Here is an 18503-nt window from a genome sequence, read left to right on the forward strand (position 1 = left end):
AACTTGGTGTGCCGCTGGCAGGACAGCAGATCCACAACACTTATAATTACTAGAAAATAAGCACGCTCGTTGGCACGTTATTTTCATAGCCCGTGTGTAGTCTTAATGTTGAAATTTTACCGAACCATATCAGAGTCGATGTGACTCTAATGTTATAAAATTTGATTATTAAAGGTATAGTTGGTCAAAATTAGCACCTTAAAGTAAAAAATGTTTTTTTATCAAGATAAGGAGTATTATTAATGGTATATTATATTTACATGTGTTTTATGATAGTTTAAAATATACATTTCTCAATACCTATTTTTTAGAAAAAATAATTTTAGTTCATTTGTTTGTGTTCTCAAATAATTATCACGAACTCAGTTTCATTTATCATCCATTAGCTATATATGTGTTCATAGTTTTCTTTTTTTCTTCGCAACATAAATAAATCTGGTCTCTTCTTTGGGATATAATGCGTGCACTAAATTATTACAATCGCAACATACAGTTATTTTCATGCCCTTTCTAAAAAAATATTACCCCCATCCTAAAATAAGTGCAGCCATGGATATCCGTACCTAATGTTTGACCATCCGTCTTATTTGAAAATTTTAAAAATATTTAGTCATACATAAAGTACTATTCATGTTTTATCATCTAATAGCAATGAAAATACTAATAAAAAAATTTTCAAATAAGACGAACGGTGAAACATTGACCGTGAATAGTGCAAAACTGTACTTATTTTGGGACGGAGGGAGTATATTTTCATGCCTCCCCCCAACATTGAAAAAAAACTATTATCGTATATATAAATTTTATTCGATGTTCTTCAACAATTGTACATATATAAGTTAAATTTTCAATGAGCAGCTCACATAAGCTAGCTTAATAGCTACGATACGTTGTACTCCCTTCGTTTAAATATTTGGCGCCGTTGACTTTTTAAAATATGTTTAACCGTTCATCTTATTAAAAACTTTTGTGAAATATATAAAACTATATGTATACATAAAAGTATATTTAACAATGAATCAAATGATAGGAAAACAAATTAATAATTACTTAAATTTTTTTAATAATACGAACGGTACTCTGTTAATGGACGGTACTCAGTTCTGTCCATCAGAATTAATCTTTTGAGTAACTCTGTTTCAAAAAGATGACGCACACCGTGAGCAACCACAACCAGGCACTTATCCATCATTAGGACTGTTTTTTTCGAACGATTCTCCCCAGAAACAACGCAAAGTATAGAGCATGAAAAAAAATTACAACTCTGGGAGATCGTAAACAGGAAAAGAAGAAAAAATAGCACCGCCCACACACCGATAGCTCTAGCTTACAAACCCGGGAGAAGGCTAGCATCGTACCGACCGCTGCTAAGCCAACAAAGGAATTCAAGTGAGATCGTCTAAAATCCAATCCTAACAACTGACACCAAACTCTACTCTAGCCACATCTTCGAGATTGAGGGAGAGAGTGAGAGAGAAGAATGGAATGGCTCTCCACCCAGGCCCTCTGACGTGGCCATCTTGCATAAGCTACGGCGCCGACACAAGAGGACATAAGTCTAAAGTGAGCTTGCACCGGTTGTTTGTGAGGTTTTGATAAAGGGCCTACCAAGATGACGTCTCTAGGGAGAGGAGCGAAAGAAGCACCGCCGCCGCCGTTCGTCAAGGTCTCAAAGAGAAACGAGACTGGGTTTTCACCCTACACCCGCTAGAAGAGATGGGACGACACGACAACACCCTAAAGAGGAGAAGTGACACCCGAAAAGCCGTCGTTGCCGGCCTAACCAAAACGGTGCTAGGTTTTCACCCGTCGCCCACCGCCTGCCTATCCATAGCAGATACACCTTTGCTCCATCATCGTCTAAACCTCTGTCGGCGTCCCTCGCATGCCACCACATGGGCACCCTCATCGTGCGCTCCACGCCGACTGCTCCACGCCGGCCTCCAGCATGTCGCGTTGCGCCAGCTTACCGCCACCGCCAGCTATGTGTTCTCATGTTGTGTCGGCCTCACGCCACCTCCACGCAGCACTCGCCGGCCACGAGCCTCCACCAAGCGCTGATGGCGCCATCACTGCCAGCCGCCGGCACCGCCCTTCCACTGACGTCGGTGTCGTCCATGCACAGTAGCCTGCTCCACCACACCCCCATTGCCGGCCGCCAGCGTCACCGCGCTGGCCTCCCGCCGTGTCGCTCCGCTCCGTCCACTAGCTCTTGCCGCACCACACGTCGTCGCCGCCCACGCCGGCTGCTCCCCGCCCAGATCCGTAGGGTGTTGGGTCTGGCTACGCTGCCTAGGAGGGGGGATCCGGTCGGGGCAGTGCCGGATCCACTGCCCCATACCGGAGAAGCCGCCACCTCCCACCCGACGCGCTCTGCTCCGCCTCCCACATCAAGGAGGAGCTTCGCCGGCTCGGTTTCCCTTGCCACCACCTTCTCAGTCGGGCTCGCGGTTTCTAGCGGCAGCAAGGCGTCGAGATAGGTGGAGAGGGTGGCGGCGCGAGCAGCTAGGATTTCATCCCCAAGCTACCCGCATGAGAGTGACGAGGGGTTTGTTAGATTGATATTTTTAGGACACTGCGAACCTTGAACAGGCACCACATGGCAATTCTTTTACCCACTCCCTGAGAACGCAAAAAGCTCACCTAGAAAACACAGATACAGTACAGATGTTCGCTATTACCAAAGATCGTTACTAATTTTGACACGAGGAATCTTGGGGGATAAAATCTATATACCCTAACTCTCTTCTCAAGCATATAAACGATTTCAAGTATATCGGCTTTGATTCACCAATAAATTCTCGCTGCTTTATATATAAAATGTATTTGGTACATCATAAGTTTGACGTAGATAGATAAAAGAGTTGAGGTAATTGGTTCAAAGTAACACAAAGATAAAATTATTGGATTCAAAATGAGTCCAAAGCGAAACACCGATAATAAAAGATAGCCAAAAGTAAAACTTTATAAATTTTAAATTCTGTAAAATACTTATTCATATCATGGTTGCGTATTTTCACTCTTGCTGCAACGATCTTTGCTTGCAAGGGAAAAGAGACAGCAAATGCGCCTCTGCCTCGATTCGATCGTATGCCTGTTTGCCAAGAGGACGTCAAGGCGGGGTGTTGACGGGATGGAACAACGAACTAGCATTGCCAACGTACGAAGAAACAAGTCCAGCTGTCATTTCAATGGCTGAACCAGGTGCTCGTAATAACCAAATGCTGATAAGCTGATGTCCTGATGGGTTAGTAACAATTAGTCTTTTTTTTTTTGCTCGGTGTTCTAAAAAAACAATCATTCACGATTAGGACAAATTATTAAAAAAATCGCACGAGTTATACTACCTATGTGGCCCTGTTAAGAAATATAAGGCGCAGTTTGACTATTTAGTTTTAAGCTTTGATCAATAATTTGTATAACAATATTTAGGTTTTGTTGGATTATTCATGTTCGAAAGTACTTTCTACTCCCTCCGTTTCACGATGTAAGTCATTCTAGTATATCTAGATTCATTAATATCAATATAAATGTGAAAAATAGATGTGAAAAATAGAGAATGACTTACATTGTGAAACGGAGAAATTATATAACTAAGAATTCGTAACTGTAAGAGAAATTTGTTTTTGGCAGTCAAATACGCCTTATATTTCTGGGCGGAGGTAAGGAGATCAGTACTTATTTACGTGCACGCCTAATTAAGCAAACTGCTTAGCGGTTAAGTTGGGGCAATATGTGCCCGTTAGGGGAGTGAACCCGTTGGTGCAACACGTACGTGCATTGCCGTTTTGGCTGCATGCGTTAGGTCGTGGGCCCTACGACCATGCATGCATGGCTAGCTCTGTGCTTCAAATTTAAAAATGCTCTCGATGCATATATGGCTGTGTTTAGGTAGCTTCGAACTTCCAACTTTTCCATCACATTAAATATTTAAACACATACATAAAACATTAAATGTGGATAAAAAAACAATTATACAGTTTGTATGTAAATTACGAGACAAATTTTTTGAGCCTAATTATACCATGATTTGACAATGTAGTGCTACAATAAACATTTACTAATGATGTATTAATTAGACTTAATAGATTCGTCTCGCAGTTTAACAGACGGAATCTGTAATTTGTTTTATTATTAGTCTACATTTAATACTTTAAATATGTGTCCGTATATATGAAAAAAGTTTTACCAAAACAACTAAACACGGTCTATATATACGTTTTCTATCGGATGAACAATATATTTTTGTTCATTTGGGTGTGGATGCGTGGCCGGGTACACTGGACTAAATGATAAATGCTGGGTATACCCTTAAGGGATGAGAATGAATCGAAACTTTTTGTAATAATATATAATCATATTCAGTTCCATAGTTCGTCTTTACATTTTCGACAAGGTTGATATTAATTAAACAATTTAAACTTTAACAATACCAATAACTTTTAAAGCATTTAGTTTGAAAACATTAGAACAAACATAATGTGTATAGATTATTCTTAAACATATTTTAATAAAATTAAATGTTCAATTATATATTAATATGAACCATAGCCAAAAATAAGTTTCGAAGACCGTGTTGTTATCCAAAACGTTAATTAAGAAATGGAACCATAGAGTATCATAGAGTATACTGAAGAATATTGTTTTATGTAGATTTTGTTGGAATTAATGAATGGGCCTTAGCCCACTCGAAGATTAATTCTTTGGAAAATCACAAAAGCCCACCTCATGGGATGGCATGCATGTGGAGTTTAGTACCACCTTGCTTATTTAGGAGAGGGGGACCTCCTTAAAAGGGGTTGATAGCGTCTCTTGATGTTGAGGAGAAAGCTCGGGAAAAAGATGCCGCGTCTAAGGGCGATGGTGGGCAGTCCAGTGCCAATGTTGTGCACAAGACCCAGAACAAGAGCAAGGGGAAATACAAAGCTCAGCAGACCACCAACTTCAAGAAGAAGAAGAAGAACAACAACAATCCTAATCAGGATGAGAGGACTTGCTTTGTGTGTGGCCAAGTTGGTCATCTGGCTAGGAAGTGTCCACAACGCAAGGGGATGAAGGCACCTGCAGGGCAGACTTCTAAGTCTGCTAATGTGACCATTGGCAACACTGGAGATGGAAGCGGGTATGGTAATTTACCTACTGTTTTTTCAGTTAATCAATCTACTAATTGGTGGGTTGATACTGGGACCAATGTACATGTTTGTGCTGACATCTCATTGTTTTCTTCTTATCAGGTCGCACGGGGTTCCACCGTCCTAATGGGGAATGGGTCACATGCTTCTGTTCATGGTGTTGGCATGGTAGATCTGAAGTTTACTTCGGGAAAGATCGTGCAGCTGAAGAACGTGCAGCATGTCCCTTCTATCGACAGGAATCTTGTTAGTGGCTCCCGTCTGACTAGAGACGGATTTAAGTTGGTTTTTGAGTCTAATAAAGTAGTCGTGTCTAAACATGGATATTTTATTGGTAAAGGTTATGAGTGCGGAGGCCTGTTCCGCTTTTCCCTTTCTGATTTCTGCAATAAGTCTGTGAACCATATTTGTGGCAGTGTGGATGATGAGGCTAATGTTTGGCATTCACGTTTATGTCATATTAATTTTGGCTTGATGTCTCGGCTTTCCAGCATGTGTTTAATTCCTAAGCTTTCCATTGTCAAAGGTTCTAAGTGCCATAGTTGTGTGCAATCGAAGCAACCTCGCAAGCCTCACAAGGCTGCCGAGGAGAGAAACTTGGCACCACTAGAACTCCTACATTCAGATCTTTGTGAAATGAATGGGGTGTTGACGAAGGGTGGAAAACGATATTTCATGACATTGATTGATGATGCTACTAGATTTTGCTATGTGTACTTGTTGAAAACGAAAGACGAGGCTCTAGACTATTTTAAAATTTATAAGGCAGAAGTTGAAAATCAACTTGACAGAAAGATAAAAAGGCTTAGGTCTGATCGTGGTGGAGAGTTTTTCTCGAACGAGTTTGACTTATTCTGTGAGGAACATGGCATCATACATGAGAGGACGCCTCCCTATTCTCTCGAGTCTAATGGGATTGCTGAAAGGAAGAACCGCACACTGACTGACTTGGTGAATGCCATGTTGGACACCGCGGGACTGCCTAAGGCATGGTGGGGGGAGGCATTGTTGACCTCAAATCATGTGTTAAACAGAGTTCCTAACAGAAATAAGGACAAAACACCATATGAGATATGGATTGGTAGAAAACTATCACTTTCTTATTTGCGCACATGGGGGTGCTTGGCGAAAGTCAATGTACCAATAACGAAGAAGCGTAAACTTGGACCTAAGACTGTGGACTGTGTTTTTCTGGGATATGCTCATCATAGCATTGCCTATAGATTTTTAATAGTTAAATCTGAGGTACCGGACATGCATGTTGGTACAATTATGGAGTCTCGTGATGCTACCTTCTTTGAGAGCTTTTTCCCAATGAAGGATACACATAGTGGTTCGAACCAACCCTCTGAAATAATTCTCAGTTCAATCACACCACCAGAACAAACTGAACATACACATGAACTTGTCTCTGAGGAGGATGTCAGTGAAGCTCCTCGAAGGAGTAAGAGACAAAGGATGGCTAAGTCTTTTGGTGATGATTTCACTGTGTACCTCGTGGATGACACTCCTAAGTCAATTTCAGAAGCATATGCATCTCCTGATGCAGACTACTGGAAGGAGGCTGTCCGTAGTGAAATGGATTCCATTATCGCTAACGGGACTTGGGAGGTGACAGAGCGACCCTATGGGTGTAAACCTGTGGGGTGCAAGTGGGTGTTCAAGAAGAAGCTTAGGCCTGACGGTACTATTGAAAAGTACAAGGCTCGGCTTGTTGCTAAGGGCTATACTCAGAAAGAAGGCGAAGATTTCTTTGATACTTACTCACCTGTTGCTAGATTGACCACAATTCGTGTGCTACTTTCCCTAGCAGCCTCACATGGTCTTCTCGTTCATCAAATGGACGTTAAGACAGCTTTTCTTAATGGAGAGCTGGATGAGGAGATCTATATGTATCAACCTGATGGGTTTGTAGTTGAAGGTCAAGAAGGCAAAGTGTGCAAATTGTTGAAGTCTTTGTATGGTCTGAAACAAGCTCCTAAGCAATGGCATGAGAAATTTGACAAAACATTGACATCTGCAGGCTTTGCAGTCAATGAGGCAGATAAATGTGTGTACTATCGCCATGGTGGGGGTGAGGGAGTTATTTTGTGCTTGTATGTTGACGACATACTGATATTTGGGACAAACCTTGAGGTGATAAATGAGGTTAAATCATTCTTGTCTCAAAATTTTGATATGAAGGATTTGGGAGTAGCTGATGTTATCTTAAACATTAAGCTAATTAGAGGTGAGAATGGGATTACACTCTTGCAGTCCCATTATGTGGAGAAGATCTTGAATCGTTTTGGCTACATTGATAGTAAGCCTTTTCCAACACCTTATGATCCTAGCTTGTTGCTTCGCAAGAACAAGAGAATTGCTAGGAATCAACTGGAATACTCCCAAATCATTGGCTCGTTGATGTACCTGGCTAGTGCAACTAGGCCTGATATCTCCTTTGCTGTGAGCAAGTTGAGCCGATTTACCTCTAATCCGGGAGATGATCACTGGCGTGCGCTTGAGCGAGTAATGCGCTATCTGAAAGGTACTGTGGAATTGGGGCTTCACTATACTGGGTATCCTACGGTACTGGAGGGTTATAGTGATTCTAACTGGATCTCTGATGTGGATGAGATCAAAGCCACTAGTGGATATGTTTTCACACTGGGTGGTGGTGCTGTTTCATGGAGGTCTTGCAAACAGACCATTTTGACGAGGTCAACCATGGAAGCAGAGCTAACGGCACTGGATACTGCTACTGTTGAGGCAGAATGGCTGCGTGATCTATTAATGGATCTGCCTGTTGTTGAAAAACCGGTGCCGGCTATCCTTATGAACTGTGACAATCAAACGGTAATTGTCAAAGTGAATAGTTCTAAGGATAATATGAAATCGTCTAGACATGTGAAAAGACGATTGAAGTCTGTCAGGAAATTAAGAAACTCCGGAGTTATAACGTTGGATTACATCCAAACAGCGAGAAACCTGGCAGATCCCTTCACGAAGGGACTATCACGAAATGTGATAGACAATGCATCGAAGGAGATGGGTTTGAGACCCATGTGAGTTATACTATGGTGGTAACCCAGTCTATGTGATCGGAGATCCCGTGAATTAGATCCTGGGAAGAACAAACTATTAATAAACTAGAGGAGAGTACCAATATATATACCCTCTCCAAGTGAAGATGCATATACTCTCGTGAGCTGCAAGGCAGGTTGGCTATGCCTTAATGAGTTCTGTTGGCTTTAATTAGCGAAGATGTTGTCCTGCAGAGCATTCTTGAAAGAACTCACCTTTGTGAGCTTGACTGTTGGTCGCAGTCTATGAAGATTTTGGGTGAATCTTCTAGGAAGCTTACTAAAGACCTAGGAGTATGACTTATACGCTCCACCCGAGGGGTAGTCTACAGACGGTCTAGTACCAGATAAGACTTTGAGTGAAACTTGCTTGCACAAGACTTGCAATTCAAGGCGTAGTCCATTGTTCAAGTTGTGAGTAAGTGTAACTTGGAGTCCTAGGTGGATGTTCAACCTTAATTGGTCTCCATCGAACCGCTGGTATATAAACAGTATATTGGAAAAGGCAAATCTCAGTGGGATTTTGAGATTTGGTGGGGGATTGTTGGAATTAATGAATGGGCCTTAGCCCACTCGAAGATTAATTCTTTGGAAAATCACAAAAGCCCACCTCATGGGATGGCATGCATATGGAGTTTAGTACCACCTTGCTTATTCTAGGAGAGGGGGACCTCCTTAAAAGGGAGGATGCCCTCCTAGCCACTTGAAGCATGTGTGGTGGAGAGAAGAGGGGAAACACACGCGCGCGCTCGCTCGCCTCGCCTCGCCGGGCGGCCCGGCCCGGCAGGGCAGGGCAGGGCAGGCAGCGCGCGTGCACGACGTACGCGTCGAATGGTCCGAAAAATTGGCTCCTCACCCTTGCGCAGATGCAGCCTCCTTTTGCAGTTTTGTTTTGCTGCAAATTCGGATTCGTTTTTGTTTTGGAAACGTTCCGAAAAAACCGGTGCGTGCAAACGGCGTGGAGTCCGGATAAGTTACGCGCGACTTATCCGGTTCGGTTACGCGCAGTAGAGATCGTGCGGGCGCCCTGATCAAGCGACCCTTCTCTATATAAACCGACCTGCCGTCTTCACGCAACATACGCGAAATCAATCTAGGGTTTGCCTCCTACTCTGTACTGCGCCGTCGCTCGTAGACTACTCCATCCCGCTCGCCGGCGTGCACCGGCGATCGGGAGAGCAGGTCTCCGGAACCTCTGCCTTCGACGTCCTGCACCGGGAGAAGGCGGCAATAAGGTTTTTGGGAAGCGCTTCGCGCGACTGCTCCCTGTTTGTTCGCGACAGCTCGCCTTCCTCTTCGCTCGCGTGTTTCGTGCCTTCGTAGACACCTGCGAAAAGTTTCGACCAAGCAGCCGGTCTTTCCGTCACCTCGGTACGTGTTCAATATGTTGCGCATATTTGATCTGTTCATGTTATACTGTGTAGTTTACATGTATAGATCTAATGATGCGTTCATGCTAGTTTTCATCTGTAATGTCATGATTTATTTATGGAATAGATTAAATCATTATATGTCTATAATCTCAACAGATTTTGGGTTGGTTGAACGAATAATTAGTCGATAGGTGTGGCGCGTGTGGAGAGAAGCTAGGGGGTAGGGCCACACCCTAATCTCCCTTTTAAATCCTATTAAAATGCAATGAAATTGGAAACATAAAGCAAAATCCATTAGTTGAAATGTAGAGTTGGGGAAATTCATGGTCTGGTTACTCTTCAGATTCACCGTATATATAATTACCCCCTCCATTTCTAAATAAATTGTTTTGACATTCTTATTTTTTAAAAAGAGATAATCCAAAAAAATGCCATTGACAAGCGTCCAAATCCCAGAAATGACATCGACAAGCGTGAGTTTCAAGAAATGCCATCGTACAAACGACTTTGTCCCAAAAATACCATTGCCGTTAGGGTTCCATCCATTCCGCGCCGTTAAGTTCTATAGGATGAACAGTGTATTTAACGGCGCAAAATGGACGGAACCCTAACAGTGATGGCATTTTTGGGACAAAATCGTTTGTACGATGGCATTTCTTAGAACTCATACTTGTCGATGGCATTTCTGGGATTTGGACGCTTGTCAATGGTATTTCTTGGATTATCTCTTTTAAAAAACTAGCTTAAATGACTGTGCTTTGCTACATATAAAAAGGAAAAATATCCTAATATTTTCTAAATTAAATAAACCGTATTTTCCACGAAATATGTCATTGTCCAAATTAATTTATATGTGGCTATCCATTTAGATATAATTGTTACGTAATATTAGGAAGTTTAAAAGGTAACATGGAAAAATTAAGAGAGAATCCCTTATATACCACTCCAAATTAACCGGTTCCCTTATATGCCACTTCAAATTGGCTTCTCCCTTCTATGCCACCGGTTCAAGTTTGTTATCCCTTTTATGACATTGCCGTCACTCCACCGCTAGTTGACATTTAACTTCATAGTAAAAAGACGCATTTGCCCTTAAGAGTTGGTATACAACCAATAATAAATATACTAATGTAGCTACTGGATACAACATATGAAAAATGATTTTTTTTCATCGCATGCAATTTTAGCCATCACCATCACAAATAAATTTTCAATAAAAGCATGAAACATGCAGTTTTCCAACAATATTTTTAATACAAAGAGCATTTTCCACTAGTTCTGACAAAATTTTGTTCACTCAAAAAGGATTAAAAATAAATTAGTTATGATGTTTTGAAGTTTACACATTTTTTACTTGAGAGGGTATATTGGTCATTTACGAAAAAGTAACGTTTAACTAACAGTCAACTAACACTATAGTGCTGGGAGTAGCATAAAATGGTGGAAAAACTTAAACCAGTGGCATACAAGGGAGAAGCCAATTTTAAGTGGCATATAAGAGAACTGGCCAATTTCTAGTGGCATATAAGGGATTCTCCCAAAAATTAAAACAGGAGTAAATATCTTAATTTCCTGGAAGCGCACAACATCCATCCTGCCGAGAGGCACACAGCCGAGCACGGGCGCTCCAGCAACAAGCTGGTGGTCTCTTGCGGGCAGGAACCCGGCCTCCATCTTCGTGTAGCCTCATCGACGTGCGTAGCCACACATCATATAGTGTTCCACACATGCCGAGCTGATCGCTCGAGTCGGAGCCACGATAAACTAGCGCCGACCTCCGGCCACACTATAGCCGCCGGGCCAGGTGCCCAAGTTGGCTCGATGACCACGTGTGCGGGCCGGGACTTGGCGCCACGGACTCCGGTACCGTGGTGTTGGACGTCGGTGCCAAACAACTCTAGTGCCGCGATAGAGTCTAAATCTAAAACATGTGTTTTAGAGGATTTATTTATAAAAAATGTTTCTGAAAGGACTTAATGTGAAAAATTAAGGCCTAAAAACCTGGCTATATGAAAAAAACAACAAAGTACGGGGCTCTCGCGTCGTCCTCATGAGGGTGGCTTGGGGGCAACCCTTAGCGGCCCACGCCACCACTTCCTCACCCCATCTAACCGCCTCGCCGTCGCTGGAAACCGCACGGGCGGCCAGAGTGTTCGGTGGGACGGATCCGGTCACGCCGGAGGCAGATCCCCTCACCCCCCCTCCCCACGTGGCCATATCGGGAGTAGGTGACTCCGACAAGTGGAGGAGCCCATGGCTGCGCAACCCGGTAGAGGCGTGGGGCAGTGCGGTCTGGTGGATGCACGGGGTGGCGTGACGGCTGTACTGGCTGATGGTGGAGGAGGCCAAACGTCGTTGCCGGGAGAAGGCAGTGGTAGGCCCGCGCCGTGAGGAGGCGCGGCCGGTGGCAGCGAAGGCCGGCACAGAAGGGGGGCAAAGCCAGCGGAGGCGAAGGTAGACGAGGTGTGGCGGCCGGTAGCGGAGGCCGGCACTGCGCGATGAGGGTGGTGGCACGTGGAGACTGGCCGGCGAGGGGCGCCGGTGTAGCTGTGCCCGCGAGCCGATGGAGGTTAGACGGCGGTGGAGCGATGGTGCATCAGCTGTGGATAGGCAGGCGGCTGGTGAAAACCTAGCCCGACCAATGGTGGCGTTGTCGTGCCGTCTCATCCCCTCTAGTGGGGTTGCCGGGTAAAAACTTAGTCTCGATTCTCTTTGAGACCTCGACGGACAGCGGCGACGGTGCTTTCGTCACTTCTCTCCTTGGAGACATCATCTAGGCAACCCCTTGTTAAATCGTCCCAAGCAACTGGTGTAGGCTCGCTCTAGATTCTGATCCTCTTGTGTTGGCGTACTAGATTAGGGAAGTTGGCCACATCGGAAGGCCTAGGGGGTGAGCGGTTCCATTCTTCTCTTTCATCCTCTCTCTCTTATTCCCAAAGATGTGGATAGAGTGGGGTTTTGTGTCGGTTGTAAAGGTTGGGTTTTGGGAGATCTCGATTGTAGTTCTGTTAACAACCAAATTTGATAATCTAAGTATCGGAGATAAAGACTAGATCGAAGCGGAATCCAAGTTCGATATCGTATCGGAAACAGAGCAAGAATCGGCTGGACTCCAAATCGGCTACGACCAGATCGGCTGAGTCCGAGTCAGAAAGGGAAAGCCGATACAGCCGATTCCGACAATATGATTCGGTTTACGTCATCAAGCTGAGTTAATATACTTCACGTGGATTGCCACACACGGATAGAGTCCTAAGAAGGGAATTGTATCTATTAATTAGGATATTTTATGTAATTTCCTTAGAGATAAGTACGGGCAAAAATCTGCTGCAAAGACTTATGGTATCTTAGAGTTTGTTAGAGATAAGAGTCGTGTCTGACAAGGACATATTTTGTAATCTCGGGTATAAATAGACCCCGAGCCCCATGTAATCAATTAACACACGTTAAAATACAATTTCGGCGCATCGCCACCCTTTTGTTTTCATTTTGTTTCGACGAGTTCTTGCTTTCGGGTTGAGCTGCATCGGTTTCGATCTTCAACTAGAGGTATGACTTGTTATGGCGGCTTGTGTTCTCGGGATTAGTGCTTCCATCATTATGATACTCTAATCCTGTCCATGTAAGTTGTCGAGTTATCATATATCTTATATAATCTCTGACAATATCGCTATCTAACCTCTAATCGGCTAATATCTATCACTAGGGAGCAGCCGATTAGGTTAAATATCGACGTTGGCTTAGATTATATAAGATATCTACCACTCTATGAAGCTTCCAATAGCTTGATTGTCTAGATATTGTCTTTTTTTTCATACTTATGGTTGCATCAGTTGAGTTTGACCTCATAAGTCGTGCTTAGAATTATAATCTCTAGCCTGCTTCTTGGTTGTTGATTAGGGTAGTGTCGGGGTTTCAGCTGATCTTACCTGATTTAGCCTTATGTTTCATGTGCTTAATTGATATGCTTGATTCGCCCTTTATATTGAGATCTTATTGCTTTTAGATATGTTAAGCTTCTTGTTTAATATATTTTACTCGTTTTAATATCTTAATATAGAGTAGTATCGGAGTATTAGCTGATACATGCTAGATCTATCTTATCGGCTATGCTATGAACATATATAATCTCGTTGTTAATACATATTGCGATCTAAGTGATTTATACTGTCTCGGCATGGCGACCGATCTATCCCAATCACTTGATTTAAGTATATATCGACATAAAGATTATATACTGTTAATAACTACAGCCGATCGAATAGATTTAGTTCCTTTATTATTGCCTCGCACAGCCGATCGATGCAAAGATGACATCGGCTCGAGTATAAATGATACGTCATCGGCGTCCGGCCGATCGGCTATCATTTATGGATTAACTGTTATTCCTGTTTCTTGTTGATTGTAGGATCAAATCAACTGTCACGCCCTCAAACCTAAAGGCAAGATATTTTGGACCTGCACTGGAGTTAAGCAGATCTCCCAAGCCTCGTGTTTTTACATCAACAAGTTCCTTTATCATGAAACAAACGATACCCACACTTTAATGTGGAACATATTGATAAGTACTCATATATGTTCAATATTATAAAAACGATGGATAGATTTGTTAAAAATATTATTTTTTTTACTTCAAAGAGGGAATTTTATTGATTTCGGAAGAGAGGATTACATTCTTGGTCTATCAAGTCTAAGATTCCTGCGGGAGCACACAACTTCCACTCCTCACACGATCTAGACCTCATAGCCATTTGAGCTAAAGCATGAGCAATCCTATTTGCTTCCCTCTTGATCTTGCAAACCTGCACACTTTGGAGACACTACATCATCCCTTTCGCTTCCTTGATTGTCGCTGCCCAGGGTGATCTCGACAGCTCCTGTTGTGACAGAGCCTTGAACGTTGTCAGTTTCCAAGATTATTGGCATATGAATCCATTCCATGGCTACCCTTAATCCTTCTAGACATGCCAATGCCTCAGCTTGGACAGCAGTAGCACAGGATTTCAGAGTTTTTTGCGCAGCAAGCAGCACTAAACCCCTGCAGTCTCTAATGATGATTCCAGCAGTTGAAACTCCTGTGTCTTCTATAAAACCAGCATCCACATTTACCTTTGCTGAACCTTCGGGAGGGGCGCGCCATTTATCAACCTGATTGGTTGTCCGAACCTGCACTAATTTCTCCTTTGGTTCATCATACATTAATCCTTTTCCTTTGATGTCATCGCTTTGTTGTCGGATCAGCAACAATACCTTCTCATAGTTGATGAGGAAATTAACAGACTCTGCAATTGTGGCCGTCCCCTTTCCATGGATCATATCATTCCTGAGGAACCATGCTCTCCACAGCAAGTATAAAACACGCGCCTTGTCAGAACTACTCAAGCTATCCAACAGGACAAGGAGCCAGTCAGGCCCAGTCATAGCAAACTTCCTTTTCGGCGGTAGCGCCCAGAACTCTCTGATGACTTCTCGCAGCGATCACGCCATCGTACATTCAACAGTCGCATGGAAACCATGTTCCCCCTTTACACCACAGATAGGGCAGATACCTACAGGTTGTATCCTTCTTTTTCATTTATTCTCCCAAGTGGGCAGCCTGCTGTGAGCAAGTTTCCATGCAAAAATCTTAACTTTTGGTTGAACGTCTGCCTTCCACACATTCTCCCAGAGCTTCCTTTCACCATTGGTAGCAGTGCTTGAAGAGGTCTGAACTTGAGCACTCTCAGTTAAATTCCATGCTAGCTTATAGGCGCTTCTTACTGAAAAAAGGCATGTTTTCTCGTAGTGCCAAGCAGGAAAGTCAGATGTCTCCTGGTTCGGCACATGGATCTTTAGAATAGCATTTGCATCTTCCTCCGTCGCAACATGTCTGATTAAAGCCTCATTCCAGGCGTTTGTTCCAGGGATCAGGAGCTCATGTACATACGTGAGCCTATTCCAATTCTTCTTCTGTATAACCTCAACTTTCTCACCATGCGCCACCCATCTATTCCTCCAAATCTTGGTAGTCCGCCCATCTCTTACCCTCCAAATCAGTCCTCTCTTTAGCAATTCCAGCCCATGTTCGATTCCTTTCCAAGTTGGTGAAGTATTGGACGGGAAAGCTGTATCAATAAGGGAGCCATTGGGGTAGTACTTTGCTTTTAGCAACCTAGCGCACAAGCTATTTGGCTCCGCGATCAACCTCCATGCTTGACGTGCTAATAAAGCCTGATTGAAACACCGAATATCCCGAAAGCCCAGGCCACCATGAAGCTTAGGGCTCGTGAGCTTCTCCTAGGACAGCAGTATAACGTCCCGCCTTCCCCCAGGCCAGGCCCGAGCTTTCATAGGTCATAGACTGCCCTCACAGACCAACACATGTCTTTTCTGCACACTTTGTCCTCACTCGTGCGCACCCGGGCCAAGCATTCCTGCACACAATTTGCCTTCCCCCAGGCCGGGCCCGAGCTTTCATAGGTCATAGACTGCCCTCACAGACCAACACATGTCTTTTCTACACACTTTGTCCTCACTCGTGCGCACCCGGGCCAAGCATTCCTGCACACAATTTCTCGGTCGGTCATCCATCCCAAATTGCTCCATGCCAAGTACGCTTAACCCTGGAGTTCTTTGGAGATCGGTTTCCGGAAAAGAAGTTGCAACTTGTTGATATGAGTATTCTATTAATCCTATTAAGCCCTGGGATGTCACATCCTCACCCCCTTAAGAGAGATCGACGCCCCTGTCGATCAACCCCAGGCCAGGAACGTCTGTCCAGTGCCAGCGCATGTGCCATGCTTTCATAGGTCATAGACTGCCCTCACAGACCAACACATGTCTTTTCTGCACACTTTGTCCTCACTCGTGCGCACCCGGGAAGAATTTCTCGGTCGGTCACCCATCCCAAATTGCTCCAGGCCAAACACGCTTAACCCTGGAGTTCTTTGGAGATCGGTTTCCAGAAAAGAAGTTGCAACTTGTTGATATGAGTATTCTATTAATCCTATTAAGTCCTGGGATGTCACAAGCAGATAGAAACCTCTCACACCAATCTGTTAATCTCTTAGAAAATCTTTCTTTGATTGGTTGGAATTGTTCTGATTTCATCCTACCTTCGGGAGTTGGAAGGCCCAGGTATTTATCTTCAAAACCTGTTCTTTGAATCTGCAGAACAGCTTTGATCTCCTCCTGCCTCTCCTGTGAGCAAAATTCACTAAACAACAGAGAACACTTTGCTGGGTTAATAAGCTGCCCTGTGCTTTTCTCGTATAGACTGAGCGCCTCCTTCACACTTCTCGCTTGATCAACCTCGGCTTTAAAGAACAATAAGCTATCGTCAGCGAAAAGTAAGTGGGAGATCCCTGGGGCTCCCCGACACACCTTAATTGGTTGGATTGAACCTTCCAAGCTCTTCTTCTCCAGAATATGTGACAACCCGTCAGCAATAAACAGAAACAAGTATGGACTAAGAGGATCACCTTGCCGTAGACCTCTTATTGGACAGATGTCAACACAGGACATTGTCCACTTCCTCCATGTATCTCCAAAACCCATTCTTTGCAACACACCATCCAGAAACGCCCAATCAACTCTATCATAGGCCTTTGAAAGGTCTAATTTCAGCGCACAAAAATTCTGGTTCTCCCTTTTGCATTTTTGATGGCATGGAAGCATTCGAAAGCGATGAGCGCGTTGTCCGTGATCATGCGACCTGGTACAAAAGCACTCTGTGCATATGATATTACATCATGAAGGAGCGGTCTGAGCCGATTAACAAGGCATTTAGCTATCAACTTGTATATCACATTACATAGACTGATGGGCCAGAAATCCTTCATCTCCTCCGGCGACTTAGTTTTTGGAATCATAACTATGACAGTGTCATTTGCTCCCTCCTGCATTTCGCCGTTTTCAAAAAACGCTTGTACCACTCTAATAACATCACTCTAATAATATTTGTTAAAATATTATGAAAATGATGTAGGGATGATTATTGGATATGCTTGTATGTTGATCTGTAGAATTTGATAGATTGTAGAAGATGTTGTATGCTTGCATGAGATTGAATATGTAATTATTGTTTGATGATGTGGCGTGGTTGCATGTTTAACTTTAGAGCTAGTGAGTTATAACTTTATAGAAAATATAGATTAGTATCAATTCATCGTCTTACTTTACTCGTAAATAACTTTCATATAATTAGACTATGGGTGTTTGGTTACCGAGCTATGGCTGCACCGTGACCAGCCGAAACTGTCCAGCAAGCTCCAAGATAGCAGGCTGCAGGCTTGTAGTCCCAGCTTACCAACATGTCCATGATAAATAAATTGTACTGTAATTTTTATGTAGTGGTGCACCACATTTCGATAATTTGACACAATATTTTTAGTATTTGCATTTTTTTCTAAAGAAAATAGTAAATGTGTACCATGTCAATTATTATGACTATGAGAAAGGTAAAACAATTGAAAGAAAGGAACTAGAAGCTCCTTTAAACAGTTCATTTTACAGAGTTTTTTATAACTACAATCTTAAATCAGAAGCTCATCCAAACAATTTAGTTTTTTTTCCATATTTTAAGAAGATATATTTGTAGAATTAAAAAAAAACTAGAAGCCAAAAACTATGTTTATCTAGATTTCTATATTTTTAGAAGCTAATCAGCCGCTTGTCATAATACTCCCTTCGTCTTTAAATATAAGTATTTTGGTTGGATATGAAATATCCTGTCCACGGACGGAGGGAGTAAATCTTAAGGGCCCATTTGAATTGGAGGAAAAACATATGAATTTTGGAGGATTTCAATCCTATGGAAAATTTTTCTATGAAGCCCTTTGAAACAAGGATTGGATCCTATCCAATCCTTTGAAATTCCAGTGGAATGAACAATCCTATAGAGATTTTGGAGGAAATTTAGCAAGAGCTTCAACCTCTTGGTAACTTTCCTTTGAGTA

This window comes from Oryza sativa, chromosome 2, assembly GCF_034140825.1.
Source record: "Oryza sativa Japonica Group chromosome 2, ASM3414082v1".
Taxonomy (NCBI): Eukaryota; Viridiplantae; Streptophyta; class Magnoliopsida; order Poales; family Poaceae; genus Oryza; species Oryza sativa.